This window comes from Mobula birostris, chromosome 8 (assembly GCF_030028105.1).
Source record: "Mobula birostris isolate sMobBir1 chromosome 8, sMobBir1.hap1, whole genome shotgun sequence".
Classification (NCBI taxonomy): Eukaryota; Metazoa; Chordata; class Chondrichthyes; order Myliobatiformes; family Myliobatidae; genus Mobula; species Mobula birostris.
In genome coordinates this window covers 153,533,695-153,559,179 of record NC_092377.1, presented here as the reverse complement: position 1 = coordinate 153,559,179, position 25,485 = coordinate 153,533,695, and the positions used below count along the sequence as shown (strand labels likewise).

The 25,485-nt window shown below is 45.3% G+C and overlaps 1 long non-coding RNA gene across 1 annotated transcript in view; it reads left to right on the top strand.

The window, feature by feature from the left end:
- Positions 1-6,925, top strand: part of LOC140201847 (uncharacterized) — a 33,921-nt gene extending 26,996 nt beyond the window's left edge. Inside the window, exons 3-4 of the long non-coding RNA XR_011886972.1 lie at positions 5,221-5,399; positions 6,031-6,925. This is a non-coding gene — a long non-coding RNA (uncharacterized lncRNA). The remainder of the gene's footprint in view (positions 1-5,220; positions 5,400-6,030) is intronic.
- Positions 6,926-25,485: the final 18,560 nt, after the last annotated feature.

Here is a 25,485-nt window from a genome sequence, read left to right as displayed (position 1 = left end):
TCATAATCCAGCCCTTTACCTTCTCCACCTATCCCCTCCCAGCTCCTCACTTCATTCGTCCTCCCCCTCACATGGTTTCACCTATCACTTACCAGCTAGTCCTCCTCCCCCTCGCCCATATTCTTATTCTGGCTTCAGCCCCTTCCTTTCCAACCCTGATGAAGGATCTCAGCCCAGAAGGCCGACTGTTTATTCTCCTCCATAGACGCTGCCTGCATTGCTGAGTTCCGCCAGCATTTTGTGTGTGTTGCTCAAGATTTCCAGCGTCTGCAGAACCTCTTCTGTTTAGAATTAGATTATAGATGTCCCAGAGGGTTGTCAGGAGATTACAGAGATAGGAAGGGTGAGTCTCGAAAACAAGAAGAGATTCTTGATAAAAGTAAGAAACTAGTTATGCCAGAAATTTGAAATAGTAACAGAAAGTGCTGGAAAGACAAGTTCAAATCACGTTTAATTCTGTGGTTGCTATTTATGCATAAATTGTCTATCTCACCCCCTGCATTACAGCAAAGGCTAATTTTATAACCTCTGAAGTATTTTAAGGTACCTTACACAACATCAATCATATACTCTCAGTGACTCTGATTACCTTCGTTTTCTTCTCTCCATGTACGTGCATGTTTCTTTATGAATTCCAGCAGATTATTTATTTTTACCCAGACATACGTGTGAGTACATGTTCTATGTGTTTACTTCAGACATCTGCCTACCAGACCAAAACTCGAATTGCTCAGAAACAGAACCGGGTTTAGTAACACTCACATATATCATGACGTTTGTTGTTGTAACAAAAAAAAACTGTAAATTACTGTAAGAAGTATATATATATTAAAAATGTTAATTTAAATAAGTAGTGCAAAAATGAGAAAAGAAAAGTGAGGTAGTGTTCGTGCATTCAATGTCCGTTCAAAAGCCTGGTGCAGAGGACAAGAAGATTTTCCTGAATCATTGAGTGTGTGCCTTCAGGCCCTTTTACCTCCTCTCTGATGAGAAAAGAGCATGCCCTGGGTGATGGGGGTCCTTAATGTTGGATGCCACCTTTTTGAGGCATCACTCCTTAAAGTTGTCCTGGATGCTAGGGAGGCTTGTGCCCATAATGGATCTGACTGAGTTTACAACGTTCTGCAGCTTATTTTGCTCCTGTACAGTGCTCCCCCAATACCAGATGGTGTTACAGCCAGTTAGAATGCTCTCCATGGTATATATGTAGAAATTTATGAGTGCCTCTGGTTTCCTCCTGCAGTCCAAAGATGCACCGATTAGTAGGCTAATTGGTCATTGTAAATTGTCCTGTTATTAGGAATGGATTATATCAGGGGAGTGTTGAGCAGCTTGGCTCAGAGGGCCAGAAGGGCCTATTCTGTGCTGTAGCTCAATAAAGAAATAATGTAGGTCGGCAGGTCAGCAAAACATTGTGGGCTGAAGGGCCTGTACTGTTCTATGTTGTATGTTAAATTTTACTTCGAACTTTGAACTTTAAACCATTTCATTGGCTAATAATCTCATTGCTATGTTTGGGTCCTTGCAGAATCGAAAGTAGCAGCTATGTTTGCGTGTAACTAAACAATAAAAATGCTTCTTTCTCCTTTGGTAAAGCACCTGCGTATGCTCCAGGCTATACCTGAAGTGACGAAGATAGGAGATCTACATGATGGAGCATCAAGTTACATAGCCCAGACTGTAGGTCACCAACAATGGAAGAGAACCAGAAAAACTTGAAATCTGAGAAATACAGTCTTCTTTTGTGAGGATGTTTTCCCATTTTTTTTTAATGTTCCTCATTGTTCAGGTTGTCGCAGCAACAACCTTTCATTCAACGTCAGTAAAATTGAAGAATTGATTATGGACTTCAGAAAGGGTAAACGGAGGGAATAGACACCCATTCTCATTGTGGGATTAGTGGTGGAAACCACATGACTGACCTTGTTGCTCCCACAGACAGAGCGGGGGATGAAGTGTACCCAGTAACCGTGTAATTACCGAGAACCTAAGAGATGAACACCAGTCGGCCACGTGACCACAGTTGATGGAAAGACACCCACAGCAAAAAGGAAGGTAGAAGACACCGAGAGTGTGACAGAAACCTGTAAAGAGCATGCTGAACTGTCATAATGACAGTCTGAATTATTCAAGTCTGGAGATCAAGAACGCTACAAGAGGTGCAGGTATGGTCAGGCCACACTTAGGTCCCCTCCAGTTCACCTACCAGCCCCGACTAGGAGTTGAGGATGCCATCATCTACCTGCTGACCGTGTCTACGTCTACCTGGACAAGCCAGCGAGCACTGTGAGGGTCATGTTTTTTGACTTCTCCAGTGCACTCAACACCATCCGCCCTGCTCTGCTGGGGGAGAAGCTGACAGCGATGAAGGTGGATGCTTCCCTGGTGTCATGGATTCTTGATTACCTGACTGGCAGACCATAGTATGTGTGCTTGCAACACTGTGTGTCCGACAGAGTGATCAGCAGCACTGGGGCTCCACAGGGGACTGTCTTGTCTCCCTTTCTCTTCACCATTTACACCTCGGACTTCAACTACTGCACAGAGTCTTGTCAGCTTCAGAAGTTTTCGGATGACTCTGCCATAGTTGGATGCATCAACAAGGGAGATGAGGCTGAGTACAGGGCTACGGTAGGCAACTTTGTCACATGGTGTGAGCAGAATTATCTGCGGCTTAATGTGAAAAAGACTAAGGAGCTAGTGGTAGACCTGAGGAGAGCTAAGGTACCGGTGACCCCTGTTTCCAGCCAGGGGATCAGTGTGGACATGGTGGAGGATTACAAATACCTGGGGATACGAATTGACAATAAACTGGACTGGTCAAAGAACACTGAGGCTGTCTACAAGAAGGGTCAGAGCTGTCTCTATTTCCTGAGGAGACTGAGGTCCTTTAACATCTGCCGGACGACGCTGAGGATGTTCTACAAGTCTGTGGTGGCCAGTGCTATCATGTTTGCTGTTGTGTGCTGGGGCAGCAGGCTGAGGGTAGCAGACACCAACAGAATCAACAAACTCATTCGTAAGGCCAGTGATGTTGTGAGGATGGAACTGGACTCTCTGACGGTGGTGTCTGAAAAGAGGATGCTGTCCAAGCTGCATGCCATCTTGGACAATGTCTCCCATCCACTACATAATGTACTGGTTGGGCACAGGAGTACATTCAGCCAGAGACTCATTCCACCAAGATGCAACACAGAGCGTCATAGGAAGTCATTCCTGCCTGTGGCCATCAAACTTTACAACTCCTCCCTTGGAGGGTCAGACACCCTGAGCCAATAGGCTGGTCCTGGACTTATTTCCTAACATAATTTACATATTACCATTTAACTATTTATGGTTTTATTACTATTTATTATTTATGGTGCAACTGTAACAAAAACCAATTTCCCCCGGGATCAGTAAAGTATGACTATGACTATCTCTGGCGAAGTGGAGATTCTGGACTAGACTGGAATCAAATGAGGGATGCTCGACATCTGTGGCAGGGTTTGGATGCCATAACCTCCTTCAAAGCTAAATCTTGTGACATAGCAGACAGCAGAGCTTCACTTCCAGGTGAGCTCAATGCCTTCTATGCTTGCTTTGACCACAAGAACAGGGAGGAACCATCGCACACCCACATCTCCATCATAAGTATTCCACCCACCAAATATGACACTAAATATTTAATATCACACACCAAATCATCACTGGCGCAGCCAGTTTTAAAAGTGACGTAATGAGTTAAATGGAGATCTGTTTTGGAGACTTGTATGCAGTCATGGTACCTCAACTGATTGTAGTAAAACTACACCTGTATCTGGAAGGCCGAACTACTGGTGAGTCAGTATCCTGGCAAAAACTGGACCACGAAGACGAAAGAACACAACTCCATGAAAAGGTTATTGAAAAGCATAAGTCAGGAGATGAATACAAAAAAAATTTCAAGTCATTGAATATCCCTTGGGGTACAGTTAAGCCGATCATCAAGAAATGGAAAGAATATTACACAGCTATAAGTCTGTCTAGAACAGCCCATCCTCAAAAACTGAGTGACTGTGCAAGAAGGGGACTAGTGAGGGAGGCCACCAAGAGACCTATGACAACTCTGGAGGAGTTACAAGCTTTAGTGGCTGAGATGGGAGAAACTGCACATACAACTATTGCCCAGGTGCTTCACCAGTCGCTGCTGTTTGGGAGATTGGCAAAGAGAAAGCCACTGTAGAAAAAGTAATTTACATGAAATCTTGGCTAGAGTTTGCCAGGAGGCATGTGGGAAACATTAAAGTCAGCTGGAACTGGAAGAAGCTTCTATGTTCTGATGAAACCAAAATTGAGCTTTTTAGCCATCAGACTAAACATTATATTTGGTGTAAGCCAAACACCGCACATCATCAAAAACACATCACCTCTACTGTGAAGCATTCTGGTGGCTACACCATGCTAAGGGGATGCTTCACTGCAGCAGGCCCTGCAAGACTTGTGAAGTTAGAGGGTAAAATGAATGCAGTAAATTACAGGGAAATCCTGGAGGAAATCCTGATGCAGGCTGCAAGACAACTGCAACTTGGGAAAGGATTTGTTTTCCACCAAGACTATGACTCCAAGCATAATACCAAAGTTGCAGAGGAATGGCCTAAAACAACAGAGTTAATGTCCTGGAGTGGCTAAGTCAGAGTCCAGACCTCAATCAAATTGAGAATTTGTGGCCGGACTTGAAAAGGGCTGTTCACTCATGATCCCAATGCAATCTGACAGAGCTTGAGCAGTTTTGCAAAGAAAAATGGGGAAAAATTGCAGAGTCCAGATAGAGACCTATCCACACAGACTCAAGACTGTAATTGCTGCCAAAGGTGCATCTACTGAATATTGACTTGAAGTGGGTGAATACATATGCAACCAATTATTTTGTGTTTTATATTTGTAATTAATTTAGATCACTTTATAAAGGTCTGTTTTCACTTTGACACAAAAGAGTTTTTTTCTGTTGATCAGTGTCAAAAAAAGCCAAATTAAATCCAATGAGATTCAATATTGTAAGGCAACAAAACATGAAAACTTCCAATGGGAGTGAATACTTTTTATAGGCATTCTACACATGTGCTTACTGTAATTTACAGTTTTTAATTATTATGTATTGCATTATACTCTGTCCCAGAACAACAAATTCATGACGAATGCCAGTAATATTAAACCACATTCTGATTCGCACTTCTTGGTCTTTTTGCCTTGCTCTTCTAGCCTGGAGACACACAAGACTGCAGATCATCAGCACAAGGGATTCTGCAGATGCTGGAACACTGGAGCAACAGCCGATCCAACAACTGTAGATTCTGGAATCTGGAGTGTAATAAAAACAAACTGTTGGAGGAACTTAATGAACCAGGCAACATCTGTGGCGGGTCGAGAACTTTCATCTGGTCAGCACATTAGAAGCTGGGAGCTGATAAAATATGCTAGGAGAGGAAGGTGGAGCATGGAAGAAAGGCAGGGAGGGTGGGGAGAGCGGGGTGGGGGGAGAAAATCATAAGCAGAAGAAAGCCAGTAAATGCTGGAAATCCAGAGCAGCATACACTAAACATTGGAGGAACGCAGCAGGTCAGGCAGCTTGAAATGAATAAACTGTCGACATTTCAGGCCGAGACCCTTCTTCAGAACTGGAAAGGAAGGGGAAGATGCCAAAACAAAAAGCTGGGAGGGGGGGGGTGCGGAAGGAGGGTAGCTAGAGGGTGATAGGCGAAGCCAGGTGGGTGGGAACAGCGAAGGGCTGGAGAGAAAGGAATCTGATAGGAGAGGAGAGTGGACCGTAGGAAAAAGGGAAGGAGGAGGGGACCCGGGAAAAGTGCTCGGCAGGTGAGAAGAGATTAGAAGCCAGAGTGGGGAATAGAAAAGGAGGGGAGGGATGGGAATTTTTTTTATCAGAAGGAGAAATCTATATTCATGCCATTAAGTTGGAGGCTACCCAGGTGGAATATAAGGTAAAGATGAATGTGAGCTTTATTTGTCACGTGTACATTGAAACATACAGTGAAATGTGTCTTTTTATGTCAGGTTAAATCAGCGAGGATTGCACTGGGCAGCCCTCAAGCACTGCCATGCTTTGGATGCCAACATAGTATGCCCACAACTCACTAAACCTAACTGTACGTCTTTGGAACGCGGGAGAAACCGGAGCATCCAGAATAAACCCGCATGATCATGGGAAGAACAGACAATCTCCTGACAGACGGCAGCGGGAATCGAACCCCAATCTCACAGCAGACTCTGCCACGGTGAGCGCTGGCAACAACTGAACCCAGGAGCGACGGAAAGGCAGGCTCCCCATGAAGAGAGGGAAACAAAAGGTTATACATTGGAATACCAACAGAGCATCAGAGGAACGACTAAGCAACAGCACCCGACAAATCATTCTCCACACACAACTAGGACCCTGTTCCTATGCTAAAGGAGAGACCCCCTTAAATAACACCCGTGCCAGTCACAATTTACTTGACAAGATTCAACCGCAAGCACAAGGGCTTAACAGCTCTAGTTAAGATAAGAATTAGTAAATATAGGAGCTAGAGAAACCTTGAGGCCCAATGCCCTAAGGCAAGCCACAGAGACCCAAAGGGCTCATGACAACCATGCTGCCTTTGTATTGTACTGTTCATGCTCCCATTTTGTGGTCTTTTTAATCTGCTCTAACCTCCAGCATGGAGAGACTCAAGACTGCAGATGATGGAATCAAACTGCTGGAGGAACACACAAAATGCTGGAAGAACACAGTGGTCGGGCAGCACCTGCGGTGGGAAATAGTCAACGTTTCAGATTGAGGCTCTTCATTTGGACTGAAAATGGAAGAGGAGATGGTCGGTATAAAAAGGTGAAGGGATGGACCAAAATCAGGCAAGTGGATAGGTGGACCCGGGTGAGGGGAGTGATAGGCTAATGAGAGAAGATTAAAGTAGGGGAGGTGATGGAATATGATAGGAGAGGAAGGTGGAGCATAGATGGAAAGCAAGGAGGTATGGAAGGCAGAGGAGAGTAGAAGGGAAGGGAACCAGTGGGAGGAACGTGTGCGTGATGGGCAGAAAGAGAGGGTGTGGGGGTGGGGGGAAGGCAGGTGGAACAGGAGGAGAGAGGAAAGAAGACAGAAGGAACAGTAGTTACTGGAATTTGGAGAATCTGATGTTCACGCTGCTCAGTTGGAGACTGCCCAGTTGGGATACAAAGATGAAGTGCTGTTTCAGTATTTGCATTTAGCCTCCTCTATCAGCGGGGGAGGCTGAGGGCAGAAATTCGTTGTGGTAATTAGGGAGAATTAAAATATCCAAAATGACATAATTTTATGGTGATTGGAGGAAAGTACAGGAGGGGATGTCAGAAGTAAGTTTTTTTTTTACAGAGAGTGGCGAGTGTGTGGAACATTCTGCCGGGGTGGTGGTAGAGATAGATACAGTAGGAACATTTAAGAGACTATTAGATAGGCACATTAATGAAATTAACCTTGAAGGGAAGAGCAACAGACATCAAAGTTGCTGGTGAACGCTGCAGGCCAGACAGCATCTCTAGGAAGAGGTACAGTCGACTTTTCGGGCCGAGACCCTTCGTCAGGACTAACTGAAAGAAGAGCTAGTAAGAGATTTGAAAGTGGGAGGGGGAGGGGGAGATCCAAAATGATAGGGGAAGACAGGAGGGGGAGGGATGGAGCCAAGAGCTGGACAGGTGATTGGCAAAAGGGATATGAGAGGATCATGGGACAGGAGGCCCAGGGAGAAAGAAAAGGGGGAGGGGGGGAAAAACCCAGAGGATGGGCAAGGGGTATAGTCAGAGGGACAGAGGGAGAAAAAGGGAAGAGAGAAAAAGAATGTGTGTATATAAATAAATAACAGGTGGGGTACGAGGGGGAGGTGGGGCATTAGCGGAGGTTAGAGAAGTCAATGTTCATGCCATCAGGTTGGAGGCTACTCAGACGGAATATAAGGTGTTGTTCCTCCAACCTGAGTGTGGCTTTGTCTTTATTCCGTCTTCCGTCTGGGTAGCCTCCCCCGCAAATGCTGTTTGACCTACAGTGTCCCTCCAACAGTTTACTTTTTAACTCTTAGCTTTTTGCATGACCTGACTCCAATTGCCGTGGTGCTGGAAACCTTCAACAGCAGGAGCCACAACCTCTGCAATTCCTTCCTTCCTTCCACCATCACCTCCCTTCCTGCATTCGACCGACTCCTTGAAACCTCACTCCGTTAACCTCGCTTCGGGTCATCAGCCTGAACACTCCTTTTCTGGCTCAATTATTTGCTGGGTAACATCGCTCCCCAGAAGCCGATGATTTTTTTTCTTATGAGTGCTGCAGTAAGGACTTGTTCTCTCCACCTGCTGAATCAGCTCTGTGCAGCAGGAGTTCATCATCGGCAGAAGGGGAAGCAACCAAGATTCTCTGCAGAGGACACCGGTTCTGTCAGCCCTCCCTGTAGAACCAGAATCAGGCTTTTGTGACTGACTTACAGTAAGACATGAAGTTTGTTGTTTTGTGGCAGCTGTACTGTGCAGACATAAGAACTCACTATACGCTCAGTCGCACCTTTATGAGGTACCTCCTGCACCTAACAAAGTGGTCACTGAGAGTATGTTCATGGTCTTCTGCTGCTGTAGCCCGCCCACTTCAAGGTCGACGTGTTGTACATTCAGAGGTGCTCTTCTGAGCAACGCCGTTGTAACACATGGTTACCTGAGTTACTGTCACCTTCCCGTCAGTTTGAAGCAGTCTGCCCATCCTCCTCTGACCTCCCTCAACCCCAAAGCACTTTCACCCACAAAACTGCTGTTCACTGGATGTTTTTTTCTGCTTTTCGCACCAATCTCTGTGAACTCTGGAGAGTGTTGCGCGTGAAAATCCGAGGCGACATGCAGTTTCTGAGATGCTCACGCCCCCTCATCTGACACCAGCAATCATTCCATGGTCAAAATCACTTCCATCACATTTCTTCCCCCCCGTTCCGATGTTTGGTCAGAACAACAACTGAACCTCTTGACCATGACTGCATGCTTCTATGCATTGAGTTGCTGCCACATGATTGGCTGATTAGATATTTGCATTAATGAGCAGGCATACAGGTGTACCTAATAAAGTGGCCACTGAGTAAGGTACTATAAAAAACACATTGCAAACGAGGTATAGTGAGATGGTGTTCATGGGTTCATGGACTATTCTGAACTACAGAGTGATTTGGTTGAACAGGAGCTATGAGCATTCTCAACTGTGCTGGCCATTGACGCAGAAACAACACAGTTCACTGTCTGTTTCGATGTACATTCTCTAAGAGGACCACAATCTTGTCATGGTTTGGAGGCTTGCGTGCCTCAATGACCCAGAGAGCTACATTGGCTGGAGTCAGGGCTTTATGCTTTGGCCCTTGGTAGGGTCACCCATGCCAAACAGGTCAAAGGGTAGAGGCCAGACTAAGTGTGGTCCATCGGTCCTCCAGGCTCGGGGGCTAACAACACTGAGTAGTCAAAAAAAAACCCATTACGGAATGAGGAATGAGGAATCGTTCCACAAACGAGAGAAAATCTGCAGATTCTGGAAATCCAAGCAACACGCAAGCTGGAGGAACTCAGCAGGCCAGGCAGCATCTATCGATGTGGGCCGAACAGCCTGTAATGTGCTGTACTGTTCTATGTTCTATGTTCTATGAAAAGCGTACAGTCAACGCTTTGGGCATAGACCCAATTCTTCCATATCTGTGTATGACAGTATGGGCAGATAGAGATGGAGGTTCTTCATTGCTGCCTTAAACACCAGCGGCGTAACAAACTAACTTCAATGTACATGTGACAAATAAAGCTAATCTCTAATCTTTAGCCACTGCTAGTAGCTGCTCATCACATTTATTTATGGTACTGGTTTCCAAAGCACATTGAATTCAGCGTTCTCTCGGGGTAACTGGAAGCTGGTTCACTTCTGAAAGGCACCGTTGTCAAAATCAAGAGGCGTTTATTGTCATACGATCTAGTCCATGTGTGCACAGGTCCAATGAAAAGCTTACAGCAGTGTCATGGGCACATTGTATCATATAAGGAGTATTCACGAGGAAAAAACATTATTAAACAGAATCTACACCCTCAGGATGCTGGAGGAACTCAGCAGGTCAGGCAGCATCTATGGCAAAGAGTAAACAGTCGGCACTTCAGGCTGAGACTCCTCTTCAGGACTGAGAAGGAAGGGGGAAGCTGCCTAGATAAAAACATGCGGGGAGGGGAAGAAGGCTAGCTGGAAGGTGAGAGGTGAAGCCAGGTGGATGGGGAAGGTCAAAGGCTGGAGAAGGAAGAATCTGACAGGAGAGGAGAGTGGACAATGGGAGAAAGAGAAGGAGGAGGGGACCCGGGGGAAGTAATAGGTAGGTGAGAAGGAGTGAAATTTCAGAGAGGGGTAAAGAGGAAGGGCAACACACATCAAAGTTGCTGGTGAACGCAGCAGGCCAGGCAGCATCTCTAGGAAGAGGTACAGTTGACATTTCGGGCCGAGACCCTTCGTCAGGACTAACTGAAGGAAGAGTGAGTAAGGGATTTGAAAGTTGGAGGGAGAGAGGGAGATCCAAAATGATAGGAGAAGACAGGAGGGGGAGGGATGGAGCCAAGAGCTGGACAGGTGATTGGCAAAAGGGATATGAGAGGATCATAGGACAGGAGGCCCAGGGAGAAGGAAAAGGGGGAGGGGGGGAAAACCAGAGGATGGGCAAGGGGTATAGTGAGAGGGGCAGAGGGAGAAAAAGGAGAGAGAGAGAAAGAATGTGTGTATATAAATAAATAACGGATGGGGTACGAGGGGGAGGTGGGGCATTAGCGGAAGTTAGAGAAGTCAATGTTCATGCCATCAGGTTGGAGGCTACCCAGACGGAATATAAGGTGTTGTTCCTCCAACCTGACCGTGGATTCATCTTTACAGTAGAGGAGGCTGTTTTACTGGAAGGAGAAATTGATACTCATGCCATCAGGTTGGAGGGTACCCAGACAGAATATTATTAAACAGAAATTGTACACAATTTTTACCAGAAAGGACAATTAAAAACAAAAGTCTATTTTAGTGCAAAGTGATTGAAGTGCTGAAATATATTGATTTGGGTACTGCAGAGCTAAAGACGGTGAGCTAAGCACAGTCTGCCGCCATTGCCACACACTTTAAACAAACATTTCCTAAAGACAACAGTTCCTAATATTTATGGAACATACATCCGCTCTTCAAAAGTTATTTCTGTGGCATCTGGTGTGTTCGGGGAAGGGGAGGACTGAACTGGGTGACTTAAGTGAGTCCAGATCAGAGTGAGGAGCCAGAGGTCCGTTCCGCGCTGAGGCGAAGGGTAGTTGTGGTGTGTGTTTGTGTGTGAATATGGTCCCAGCTCTGACTCTGTTACTGTGTACTGGAAGTTACACTGTAGCAGGCACAACACTGAGAACGGTGCAGCCACACAAGAGACAGATACAGCCAGGTTGATGAGGTGAAAATGAAGTGTGCTTTGAGTTGGTGCTTTCTGTTTGGAGCTAGGACATCCTCCAGCCATGTTGCTATCCCCTGGGCTCTCTAGCTTCTCTTGACTAGTAAGGCTGTCAGAGATTTTTCTGAGAGGGCAAGAGAATAAGATTGAGGGGAATAATAAATCAGCCATGGTGGAACTGACTCAATGGGCCAAATGGCCTAATTCTGCTCCTGGGTCTTATGGTCACATGCACAAGAATAGTAAGATACAGCACAATAATGAGCACACTTGCTGACTATTGCATGTATGTTGGCAAAGACAGCAACACACAGAACCTACGGATGTTGTAGTGGAGGAGGAGAAGATGGCGGCACGACGCAGCTTGCGCGGCCACTCCGGTGAATGATGTCCGTAATCTGTCAAGTAGGGTGCCGTGCACAATCCTGATTTGATGGAGACAGATGTGAGAGAACGGAGGAACATCTGGAGAAACCTCTGAGGTACATTTTTCGCTGCTGTTGTTACTGTGCGATCCTGAATCTCCGGAGGGGAGGGTCCCGAATCCTCGGCTTTGCTTGTCGCTTGGCGGCCGGGGCCGAGGTCGAAGCGCTCGCAGAGATGGTGCTTGGTGCTCGGTGCTCGGTGTCGAAGGGCTGGTCGGAGGCTCGAAGTTTTCGGACGGACTCAGAGTCGGCTGGGGTTGGGTGCTTCCAATGCATCGGCAGTTGTCGGTGCCAGAGGTTTATGGCAGAGAGAGTTTCTCCCTTCTGCCGCCTGCTATCGGGAACTATCGGGAATCGATCGGAACTTTGAGACTTTTTTCACCGTTCCCATGATCTGTTCTTTATCAAATTATGGTATTGCTTTGCACTGCTGTAACTATATGTTATAATTATGTGGTCTTGTCAGTGTTAGTCTTGGTTTGTCTTTTTTTTTGTAATAGCACTCTGGAGGAACATTGTATCATTTCTTAATGCATGCATGCATTTCTAAATGAGAATAAACGAGGACTGAGTGTCCTCATAATCTAATCTAATGTTATACACAAATGATCCAAGACAGTGAGGAAAAATTGACCGTGCAAAACAAGGCACCAGTGTAAAAAAAAATCAACGGTAAGACATGAGTGATTCTGAAGATGCTGGAAACCTTGAGTGAAACACACAAAATGCAGGAGGAACTCAGCAGGTCAGACAGCATCTATGGAGGGGAATAAACAGTTGACGTTTCAGGCTGAGACCCTTCATCGGGACAGGAAAGGAAAGGGGCTGAAGCCAGAGTAAGAAGGTGGAGGTGGGGGAAGGAAAGGAATACATGTTGGTGGGTGATAGCGAAACCAGATGAGGGGAAAAGTAGGTAGGTGGGAGAGAGAAGGGGGGATGATGCGAGAAGCCGGGAGATAATAGTTCGGAGAGATAAATGGTATCTCTTCAAATCTCTTCTTCAATAGTTTGAAGAAGAAGGAATCTAATAGGAGAGGACAGTGGGACAAAAGGGGGGAATGTGGGGAACTGGAGGGTGCTGATGGACAAGTCATGAAGGCCCAGGAGAGGGGAAGAGGGTGGGAAGACCACCAGAATAGGGAGAGGAGACCACGGCAGAGTAAGAGATGGCCATCGTGTTGCGTTGCTGAGGAGGATCAGAGCTGTGCAAGTTCCTTTAAGACTTCAGGCTTCTCTAGCCTCTGCTTAACAATAACAGGGAGAAGCAGGCACGACCCAGGTCATGGGGATCATTGACGGCAGATGCTGCTTTTTGTCTGCAGTTTGATAGGTTCATTGGCCACCGTAAATTGCACCCTGTTGTGTAGGAAAGTGGTGGAATATGAGTGTGGGGATGAGGGCGATGTGTGGAGAATAAAGTGTGATTAGTGTAAATGGTTGCCTGTGGAGTCAGTGGGGAAAGAACCTGGTTCACTTTGACTCCATTTGGAACTATTAGAACCAAAGATTCAAACAAAGGTAATGGAGGTATTTGTACCTGCTGGACTGTCTCTCAGAATATTTTCTCTGCTCTTGAACCACCAATAGACCTTTCCCTTTAACGGGTTACAACCTGGCAGAATCTCGAAAGTACAGCTCCAGATCTCTCAGACTCCCCCCAGGATCTGAGCACTCATCACTCTGAGCAGCAACCACAGGAGATCAACATGAGATGCTTCACTTATTGATTGGAACATTGATCTGATTATAACCTCAGCTCCACATTTCCTCGTGTTTGGGGACCCGGTTACCATTGAGTCAGGGGTTCAAGACCTAGGGTGCTGGTTGGAGCTCAAGGCCTAGTCTTTATGGTCCCAGTCGTCGTCGTCGAGTCCCGAGCTCAAGGCCTGGTGTTTGGGCTCCTCATTTGTTTTCATCAGCAGGTCATGGGGCCAATACCAAAGATTGATTGGAAGTCCGGAAGTCTGAGTCTATGACTCTCTGCAGGTCCGCTGGGGAAGTCAAAGGGCCATTGTTTGTGAATACACAAGCCCACTGGAGACAGCCTGTCCACAAGATGGAGGACTATTGGTAGAGGTGTGTGGGAGGAAGGAACGGGGCTTGTTTTGTGGTTGCTGTTTTGCTGCATGTTTTGTTCTGTCTTGTGCTCTGTGTTGTTCTGCCGAGCATTGTGGGTATGCTATGTTGACACTGGAAGGTGTGGTGATTCTTGTGGACTGTCCCCAGCACATCGTTGGGTTGTATTGGTTGTTAATACAAATTATAGATTTCACTGTATGTTTAAATGAATCTTGATCTGAATCTGCGACATTTCAGTGTAACCATGATAGTGTATCATCAAACGTTGAACCTTTGGGTTAAAAAGCATCTGCCTCGATCAGCCTGTAAAATATTCACAGATTTTGTTTCCACTGCCCTTGAGGAAGAGAATTCCAGAGACTCCAACATCGAAAAGATACAGCTTCATTTCTGCCTTTAATGCGTGACACCTTGTTTTTAAACAGTGACCACTCACAAAAGGAAATACCCTCTCCAATTCCACCCTGTCAATATAAGGACCTTACATGTTTCAAATAGGTCTCCTCCGGATCTGCTAAACTCCAGTGGATACAGGCTGAGGCTGCACAGATTTTCCCCTTGGTGACCCGCCAATTCCAGATGTTAACACAGCAGACTTCTGAATGGTTTCCAAACCACTAATCCTCTGCCTCAAATACAGAGACCAATGCCATGCAAGGTGCCCCAGATGTAGCTTTATAATTGCCCTCTGAATTGAAACCTAACCTTCCTACATCCCCATTCGACTCCCCAGTGAGAGGGAAGGATGAAAACTGGGTATTTTCAAGGGGAAACAAAAGGTTAGCCCCAGTGTGCAGAAGCAAGTTCAACAAGAAGCCTTTATGCATCCTGAATGTGTTGCTTGCTCTCTCCCCCGTGACATCGAGCAGTTCTCTTGAACAGGCTATATCAAGCGCCCCAATGAGTCTGTCTCAGTATTTCCTTTGAATTGTGTAAGGGCTGTGGGAATGGTGGATGGCTTAGTCTGCACAGCTACCAGAAATGTTTGCTCCAGGATCATTTAAAGTATGGGAAATCAGAAATATCCATCTTTGGCTTTGTATGTTGATCCATGACGATCGACACTTAGCATACAGTACCCTCAGCTATCTGCTCTGTCACTGGAATGTCTGCTTCTGAAGAAAGGAAATACAGGGCACATCTCCTTCCAGTCACTCTGCACAGAACTTCCTCGGAGGCACTGACTTTTGCACAGCAACTATTATGTACTCAAGATCCCACTGTCACTTAGGGGCCTGTACCTTTGCCTCCCACTCATGTGAGTGGAGATTCAAGTGCCACCACTCTGGATATTGGACTATGAGCTTCCTGCTGTTCCTCCTGTGCAGAACTTCAGGCCTGCTGTCATTTCAGAATTTCCAACTTTAGGATGAGTTCAAACGGGGCCCTGCCTACTCTCTGGGGTAGATGTAAAAGAACCTGGGAAACAAATTATGACTGGTGTCCTCGTGGTAGTTCAGATTCAGATTTGCTTATCATATGTACAGTACCGTGAAAAGTCTTAGGCCTAAGACCTTTGCACAGTGCATTTGTCAATGTGGAGCGGAGAGAGAGTTTGTTAATCTGACGGGAGCAAGATTTTGGGAATGGTGAGGGTGGAGTGTCACAGGAGGGGTGTGGGATAGGTGACAGAGAAGGAAGTGCCAGAGCTGGGGGGTGTCGGGGGAGACACTCCCAGCCCTGAGACACCAGGCAAGGTAACCTGATTCCAAACTATCGGTTTATTGACCATTACAGAATGTCTCTCTGGTATTTTCTGCTCCCTCCCCTCTCCTTGCCCCTTTTGCCAACTATGGTTCCCCTCTCCCTGCCTCTTTTCCCAACCATGATTCCCCTCTCCCTGCCCCCTTCCCACTCTCAGCCCACAAGAGAGACTCATGTCAGGATCAGTTTTATCATCACTCACATATGCCATGATTTTCTTTTGTGGCAGCGGTACAATGCAATACATAAAATTACGACAGTACTGCGCAAAGGTCTGAGATGCCCTGGCTATATATACCTTTCCCAGGACTTTTGCACAGTACTGCACATAGAAACATGGTGAAGTGTGTAATTTGTATTCACAACCAACACAACCTAAGGATGTGATGGAGGCACGCAGAAATCCAGAGCATTAAGAGAGTCCTTATCACCTTTCCGTATACAACTTTAGATTTGTTTGCATGGTTTCATCGACTACAGAAGTGACTAAGCTATAAGTTCCTCTTTGATTTCATTGCTGTATGTTGTAAACTTTGGGAATAAAAATAATTCTTTCAAGTACGCACTGGAATGAGATGAGCTAAGCTGCTCTTTCCCACTTGAAGTTAGGATTGCTGAAATTCGGGGGATTTTTCAACACTGTGCTCGGCCATGGAGAGAGCCCTTCAGCTTTTGGCTTTGTGTAATCACAAAGAGAGGCTCTGCTGAAACACACGTTCAGAAACATCTGAACTCTCCAATAACTGAGGCAGGGCTGGCCTCCAACCTGACATGCGGGATCGATGCAGAGGCGGTATGCGATCCAAGAAACAGCGCAAGTAAATGTCTTGCATGCTTTTTTAAAAAAATGATCACAAGACCCTGATGGATATTGGTATGCAGAGTACCGCAAGTCCGGTTCACTGGTTCATCGGAGAGGCAGCTGGCGGCGGAGCTGCGTGGCCTCCGTTATTGCACAAGCCTGGCCCTCATGCCGCAGGGTCGCCTGTCGCCAGCGAAGGAGACATCGGAGGCAGTGAGGCACAGCGGGTATTGGGTTCTGGCCCCTCTCTTCGGTCCCGTCCTCCTGTGTTTGCTCAGTGAAAGACAAGCTAGATTGCTAGATTGCTACATTAGCATGTGATGATCAGACTGTTGTGTGCTTGTTCGGCAGAAACATGGCTTCAGGATAACATCCCATGCACAATCAATCTACAGGACATGACGTTCAGGAACTTGGACTATATACATATATTTTATGACCGTATGTGTGTTATAGATTATTGGCATCCTTTAGTCTTGCGAGACCATGGATCTGCACCTGGAAAGTCTTCACTCTCCAGGGCGCAGGCCTGGACAAAGTTGTATGGAAAACCGGCAGTTGCCCATGTTGCAAGTCTCCCCTCTCCACGACACCGATGTTGTCCAAGGGAAGAGCAAGGGCTGATACAGCTTGGCACAAGTATCGTTGCAGAGCAATGTGTGGTTAAGTGCCTTGTTCAAGGACACAACACGCTGCCTCGGCTGGGGCTCAAACTCACGACCTTCAGGTCACTAGTCCAATACCTTAACCACCTGGCCACGTGCCCACCACTGTATGCTTACTGCTGTCGTAATTATGTGTGCTACATGTGCCCCGTGCTGTGTGTGACTGTAGGGATTGTGTTTTGCGCATTGGCCCTGGAGAAATGCTGTTTCATTTTGCTCTAAACATTGGTATTTATGTATGGCTGAATGACAATGAACTTGAAGTAATGGCACAGCTACACCGTAAATGACCTTTAACCCTTCGCAAAATACGTACAGATGCACAAATTCATCTGAGGTGTGTGGTGGGATAAAGGAACCTCAGAATATGAATCAATCATTCCTTGAAAGTGGCATTACAGGTAGACAGGGCTGTAATGAGAGCTTTTGACATATTGGCCTTCATAAATCAGGAGTCCAGATGTTATGTTGAAATTGTACAGGACGTTGGCGAAGCCAAGTTTGGAGTATTGTGTGCATTTCTGGTCACCCACCTACAGGAAAGACAGCAGTAAGATTAAAAGAGGACAAGGGAAATTTATAAGGATTTTCAATCACAAACAAGAGGAAATCTGCAGATGCTGGAAATCCAAGCAACACACACAAAATGCTGGAGGATCTCAGCAGGCCAGGCAGCATCTATGGAAAAGAGTAAACAGTTGATGTTTCGGGCTGAAACCCTCCAGCACGGCATATTGCTGGGACTTGAAGGGCTGAGTCACAGAGATAGGTTGAATAGGTTTGTACTTTATTCCCTGGAGTGCGGGAAGATTTTATATATAGCTAGGGTGCCTGAGACTTTTGCATAGTACTGTAGTAATTTTATATATTGCCTTGTACTGCTGCAACACAAAAAAAATTCATGACCCACCCCCCACCATGACCCACGGCCCTGGCACACTTCCACCCTAGCTATACATATGTGCCTAAGATTTTTGCACAGTACTGTGTATCATAAAAATTTGTGGCAGCAATACAGAGCAAGACATGTGTTAACTTGCAACTTCATAAACACCACCATTGTATCTGCTTCCACCATTATCCCAGAAAGTCTGGTCCAGACACCCACCTTTCTGCATTAAAAAAAAACAGTTTCTGCTTTAAAATTCCTCGTTCTCACCTGAAATGCATGCCCTCTAGTATTTGGCATTTCTACCTTGGAAAAATGATTCTGACTGTTTACCCTATCTGTGCCTTGCAAAATTTTATAAACTTTCATCAGGTCTTCCCTTAGCCTCTAAAACTCCAGGGAAAACAACCCAAGTTTGTCCAATCTTTTCTTATGGCCTATTGGCCTCTAATCCAGGCAGCATGCTGGCAAACCCCTTCTGTACCTTTTCCAAAGTCTCCCTATCCTTCCTGTTATTGGACAACCAGAATCTCAAGCAGAATCTCAAGTCCCTACAAAGGACTGTGAGAATGGCCGAGAGGATCATAGTGGTCTCCCTACCATCCATTAGAGACACTTATCAGGAGGTCCCTCAGTATCATTAAGGATCTCACCCATCCATCCAGCACCCTCTTGACTTCCTACCATCAGGCAGGAGACTGCGATGCATAAAAACAAGAATAGTCAATGAGAAACAGTTTCTTCCCCCAGGCCATTTGGCTTCTGAACTCCGATCCGCATCGTATTTGAAGAGTCACTGGTTACTCTGTTCTGCATCTTACAATATTTAATATTAATGCACTTTAGTTCATTATTTATGTGTGATTCATCTGTAGATTTTATCCGTACCTTCATAATTTATCATGAGTAATGTGTGTTATTGCGCTTTTCACCCTGGTTCAGAGAAATGTTGTCTCATTTCTATATATGTTATGTTATATACGTTATATAAATGTATGTAGTTAAATGACAATAAACTTCACTTGACTTAATAAAGAATGAGAGCACAAATAACTAAGGAATAAAGTACTGCTTCAGATGGATAAAGCAATGAACTAATGTATTTTTATAGATAAGGCAGGCACAAAAAATTCAAAAGCATTATTTTGAAGAACAGCACTGGTCCTTGGTCAATATTTCTCACTGAATCCCTGAAGTGAGTCTGATAAACACTCACGGGCAAGAAGGGTGTAGAGAAACTTTCAGGTTAAGTGAATGGACAGAGTAGATGGAGTCTAAATGTGGAAAATGTGAGGTCATGCACTTCGTTAGAAAAAATATTAAACGGCAGAGTAACTTTTAAATAGCGAGGGGTAGAAGGGGGTTCAGAGAGACCGGAATGTCTTTGTACGAGTATCACTGAGCGCTAACACAAGGGTACAGCATACAGAAGTATGCTGGTCTTTATCACAAGAAGATTTGAGCACCAGACTAGAGACATCTTGTTTCAATTGTACAGAGCCCTGGTGAGAGCACATCTGGAATATCATGCACAGATCTGGTTCCCCCTACCTAAGTGGCAGTGTAACAAACATTTACCAGACTGAATGCTGGAACAGTTGGCTTGTTATCAGAACCAGAATCAAGTTTAATATCATCAGCATATGTTGTGAAATTTGTTAGCTTTTCACCAGCAGTACGATGCAATACATGATAATATCGAAAAAATCCTGTGGATACAGTATGTGTGCATATATAATAGTTAAATTAAATAAGTAATGCAAAAAACAGAAATATAAAAAGGTAGTAAGGCAGTGTCCAAGGGTTCAATGTCCATTCAGAAATTGGGTGGCAGAGGGGAAGAAGCTGTTCCTGAATCACTGAGTGTGTGCCTTCAGGCTCCTGTACCTCCTTCCCAATGGCAACAATGGGAAGGAGGCATGACCTGGGTAGTAGTGGGTCCTTAATGATGGATGCTGCTTTTTTAAGGCACCCTCCTTGAAGATGTCTTTGATACTACGGAGGTTAGTGCCAATGATGGAGCTGACCAACTTTACAACCCTTTACAGCTTAATTACAGCAGTAGATCACCCCCCACCAACTCCCCATACCAGACGATGATGCAGCCAGTCAGAATGCTCTCCAGAGTACATATGAGGATAAGTTAAAGAATTTTTGCCTATACTCTTGAGTTTATTGAAACATATAAGATTCTTACAGGGGCCTGTCACGTTAGATCCAGGGATGATGTTTCCCTTGACCTGGAGTCATAATCTCAAGAACAAAGGTCAGACATTCAGGGCACAAATGAGAAGAAGTGTTTTCACTCAGAGAATGCTGAATCTTTAGAATTCTCTAAACTGAGTACATTTGAGGCAAAGAGCAATAGATTTTAGATTATTAAGGGAATCAGGGATAAGCAGTTAGTGTCAGTGAAGTGAAAGATCAGCCATGTTTCTTACTGATTCTTGTAGCATGTATGTGGGATTTTCTGTTTCTTATAAAGAAAACTCCCTGCTATATTTTGTACTTTTACCAATACATCTTTGTTTTTCTTTCCCCAAACTTTGCTCAGTGCACTTACATCTTCTGCCCCTGAAGGCACGATTATTCTTTTAGTCTGTTGCCAGGGTTACGGGTTTCATGGATAGCCATCTGTTAAAATGGCAGTGTTTCCTGTCTGACTGTCAGCAGTCAATGTGAGCAGGTTGCTTGATGGCGGAACATTCATCTGACAGTCACACATATGTGCTTCCTGGCATGAGTCACTGGATACTGTTGGAACACAGGAAGCCAGCCTGATCTTCTCCACTTCATAATGCAGCAGCAAGTCATCAGCATTCCAAAAGTATATTAAAAAAAACCCTCTCTAGTGTCGTGGATTTGGAGATGAATGCTTTCCCCAGCGTAGAGAAATCTGAATTAATGCTACAACGGTGATGAAGGAGGCATATGACATCTTCAGATTTTGTGTTTTCTTAAACCACAGAATTTTTCTTGTACAATCTGGTAGCATAGTTATGCACTTTCTTCCATGGTCCACTGTCCTCTCCGATCAGATTCCTTCTTCGTCAGCTAACACGCACAAAATGCTGGAGGAACTCAGCAGGCCAGTCCTGAGGAAGGGTCTGGGCCCCAAGCATGGACTGTTTACTCGTTTCCATTGATCCCGCCTGGCCTGCTGATTTCCTCCAGTGTTCTTTGCGTGTTGCTTTGCAGTTCTAACATTTTACAGACTTTCTTGTGTTTCTCTTTCAGTTCTTTACCTCTTCCACCTAGTCACTCCCAGCTTCTTACCTCATTTCCACCCGTCCACTTCCCCCCACACCTGGGTTTACCTATTACCTGCCTGTTTGTACTCCTTCCTCTTCTTAGTCTGGCTTTTGACCCCTTCCTTTCCAATCCTGATGAAGGGGCTCGGCCTGAAACATCAACTGTGTATTTCCCTCTGTAGCTGCTGCCCGACTTGCTGAGTTCCTCGAGCATTTTGTGTGTGCTTCTCAAGATTTCCAGCACCTGCAGAATCTCTTGTGTTTACGGTCAGCGGTTTCACTTCCTCCCTGGTCCTGTGACCTGGGTTCAATTGCGACCTCCGCTGCTGTCAACGTGGAGTTCACTGGTTCTCCTTAACATCGCTGGGTTTTCTCTGGGAGGTCTGATTCATGAGAGCTTGGGGGTTCGCTGGCCACTGGAAGTTGTCCCTGGAGAGAAGGTGAGTGATTGAATCGGAGTTGATGGATCTGTGGGGGAGAATAGGATTAGCGTGAAAGGGGGCTTAAGTTTAAAGTTCAAAGTAAATTTATTATCGAAGTACATACACGTTACTTTATACTCCCTTGGGATTCATTTTCTTGAAGCCATCTACTGAAAAACTACAATTTACAAAAACTGTCAAGCAGAGTGCAAGAGAAGACAAACTGTGCTAATAAAAAATAATACAGAGAACGTGAGTTGTAAGGAGTCCTGGTAAGTGAGTCTGTAGGTCATAGAATCGGTGCTGAGGCAGGGGGACTGAAGTTATCCACACCGGTTCAAGAGCTTAATATTTGTAGGGTCATCGCTGTTGATGATTGGTTGGCCTATACTCAGTGGGCTGAAGGGCCTTTTTCTGAGCTGCATGGCTCCATGAGTAAATTAGGAGGATATCCGGCCAAAGATCTATGCTGGCTAACAGAGAAATGTCATCAGCTCCTCTCTTCCACTACCTCCACACAACCTGTTCTATCTCACACTGCGCACCTAAACCCATCCGCCATGCCTCATTCTCTTACCAATCACCCAACTAGGTGAAATTAACCTGCAACGTGTCAGATGAATCCCGAGCACCCCAGGGAACTTCACAGTATCAGCGACTGGGACTCAATTCCCGCCACTGTCTGTAAAGATTTTGTACGTTCTGGCTGTCACCGCGTGGGTTTTCTTCGGGTGCTCTGCTTTCTTCCCATAGTCCAAAGAAATACTGGTTGTCAGATTAATTGGTCATTGTAAATTGTCCCGTGATTAGGCTAGGTTTAAATCAGAGGGACTGCTGGGCAGCGTGGTTCAAAGGGCCAGAAGGGCCTATTCCATACTATACCACAATAAATAAAAGTCATGGTTTGTCTATAAGGCCCTTTGAGATGCTTCAAAAAGGATGTGAAAGGTGCTATAGAAGTCCAAGTCACTTTTTTTCTGGCATGGCCTAGAATGATGGCAGGATAGTTCATGGTATCAGTCAAGCGTGTTGGGGGAGGCTGGTGAGAAGGGGGAAATGCCAGGTCCATCATGCAAAGATTTGTTTGGAACCATTTTATCTCAGAGCTAGAACATAGAAGATGGGCTGAAAGGCTTTATTCTTGTGTGGTATAAGATGTGACTCACACTCCAACTATTTTTTAGCCAGTACATTTAGAAGAGGCGGAAGTACAATTAAGAACCTACGAGAGCCACATGAAGAGAATTGGAGGTGTATTCTGTATTTTATTTTGATATAAAAGAATCCTTTCAGCTGTTACTTAGATTGAATAAAATGCCTCAACACGTTGGAGTTTTTACACTTTGATTGGAACTTCTTTCATTCTCTGCCAGGAAGCTGGAGTCTGACACTGAAGTTACTGGGAAGGTGATTGGAAGCTGCAACAGAGGGAGACATTAATCCTGACTCCTTCCCTTTCTCTGCCTCCTTTTCAGATGATGTCCATGCCAGCCTTTTCCCCCCATCTACACTCATCCCATTTACCTGCATTAAGATGAAGTTGAAGTTCAGTTTATTTTCGTACGCACTGGGCGGCGGGTTGCAGTTGCGTCTCTACCAAAGGAGGTGTAAGACAATCCTTCCCTCTGCTAGCCTGCAGGTCACCCTTGCACAAGATGTAGTAGTGGCTTATGTCCACACTTTGTCCTTGGGGTCAAAGGCCAGCACAGACACGAAGGTGTCCAATCCATGTGCACAGACTCCGACACACATCTCCTCCCACTCTGTTTCCATTCTCCCATAGGTGACACACCCATTCTGACAATGCCACCTTACACAAAAGGGCTTCCCCTCAAGCACCTGTGCATCCACCATGGTTGACTAGTTTCTCTGTCCTACTCCCTACACTTTTGTCCTCATTCCATTGCTTCCATTCCCTAAGCTTGGATAAGCTTTCTGTTATGTTTTGTAACTCCAAAACATTTATTATCATCATTCTCATTGTGTGCCGTGTCGTATGACGTGGGCAATCATGGTCCCATGACTGTGAATGTTCTCGACAAATTTACAGAAGTGGTTTGCCATTATGTTCTTCTGGGCAGTGTCTTTACAAAATGGGTGACCCCAGCCATTATCAATACTCTTCAGAGATTGTCTGCCTGGTGACAGTGGCCACATAACCAGGACTTGTAATATGTACCAGCTGCTCATACAACCATCACCACCTGCCCCCATGGCTTCACGCGACCCTGATTGGTGTGGGGGAGCTAAGCAGGTATTACATCTTGCCCAAGAGTGACCTGCAGGCTCACAAAAGGAAGGAACACCATATACCTCCTTTGGTAGAGATGTACCATCACCCCGCCACCTAATGTGCACTTGTACTGAAGCATATGAGAATAAGGAGGGAGGGAACATCGACTCAGACCATGAGAGGCCTGCATCGGGCATTTTCATGCCTTACAAGGCGCAGATTGGAAGTCTGTGTGGGCGCCACTCCTCACACAGACACTAGAGCAATGTGTGGTTAAGTGCCTTGCTCAAGGACACAAACACGCTGCCACCGCTGAGGCTCGAACTAACGACCTTCAGATCACTAGACGAACGCCTTAACCACTTGGCCATGTGCCCAACAAATGAGAGTAAGAGAATATAAGAATATGAGAATAAACTCAACCTTATCTTCAAGTAAGTGGGATTAGTGTAGATGGGTACAAAGGCTGGTATAGATATGATGGGCCAAATAGCCTGTTTCTGTGCTGTTGGATGATGTGTTCTTCTTCTGTGCACATTGCGGTGTTTGATGGTCTTTTCCTTTTGGGTTCATTTGGGTTTCTTTGTCTTGTGGCTGTCCATAAGGAGACGAATCTCAATGTGTAAAGTATAGATACTTCGATAATAAATTTACTTCGAACCTTGAACAAGTGCAATACAGCACAGGTGTGGGATGTGATGCAAATAATCCAACATGTGGTCAGACAAGGTCAAATGATCTATTTTGCCTCACACAAAGGAAGGACACAATGACCCTCGACTTAGTGCTGGCTGAAACTGAGCTAAAACTCAGCATATTTCAAAAGAAGGGAAATATTCAGTGGTGGATGGCTGCAGGGAGAACTTGATATTTAAAAACAAAGACTCAACTCTAAACCTTTGAATTGAAAGTGCAAATAAGCCAAGAAAAAGAAAAGTTTGAAAATGTGGTCAGCTGCATTGCTATTTTCACAAGAATGTTTCTCCAAATCTCACAGTAAAACTTTGCCACTCTGTCAAAAGCGCACATTTAATCATTGCAATTATTATTGAAAAGTACTCTGCCTCTCTGTTTATGCATTACCCTGTAAATATTTCCCGGATATTAGGAGTGACTCCAGCATCCTTAATAGGCACCGTGACAGAAGTCGCAGTGACAAGAAAATTGTGCTCATTGTAAAGCTGATGCTGGATTTTACTTAAAAAGCGAGCGTAGGAATGCAGCAGCCTCTATTCCCCTAATGAGCGCTCTGTCTCAGGCATCCTGGAGGCTAATTAAAGACAGTGGAAATGGACCTCGTGCCTCTGCTTCTGCTCTGCTTGCTAACTCCCCCACAGTGAATAGTGAGGGAGAACAAAGTCACTTGTCATGGCTCTCCGCTGTTTCATAACTAATAATGGCTGTGACACCACATCCCAAAGGATAAGGCACCCTGTGCATCATTTACTGTTCAAATCATGCCTGTCTATTGTACAAACAATTCATAAAAACTAACAGCAAGAAATAGCTTTAATCATTTTGAAACTGATCCGTCAAAACTTCAGCCTGCCAAATAACCACAT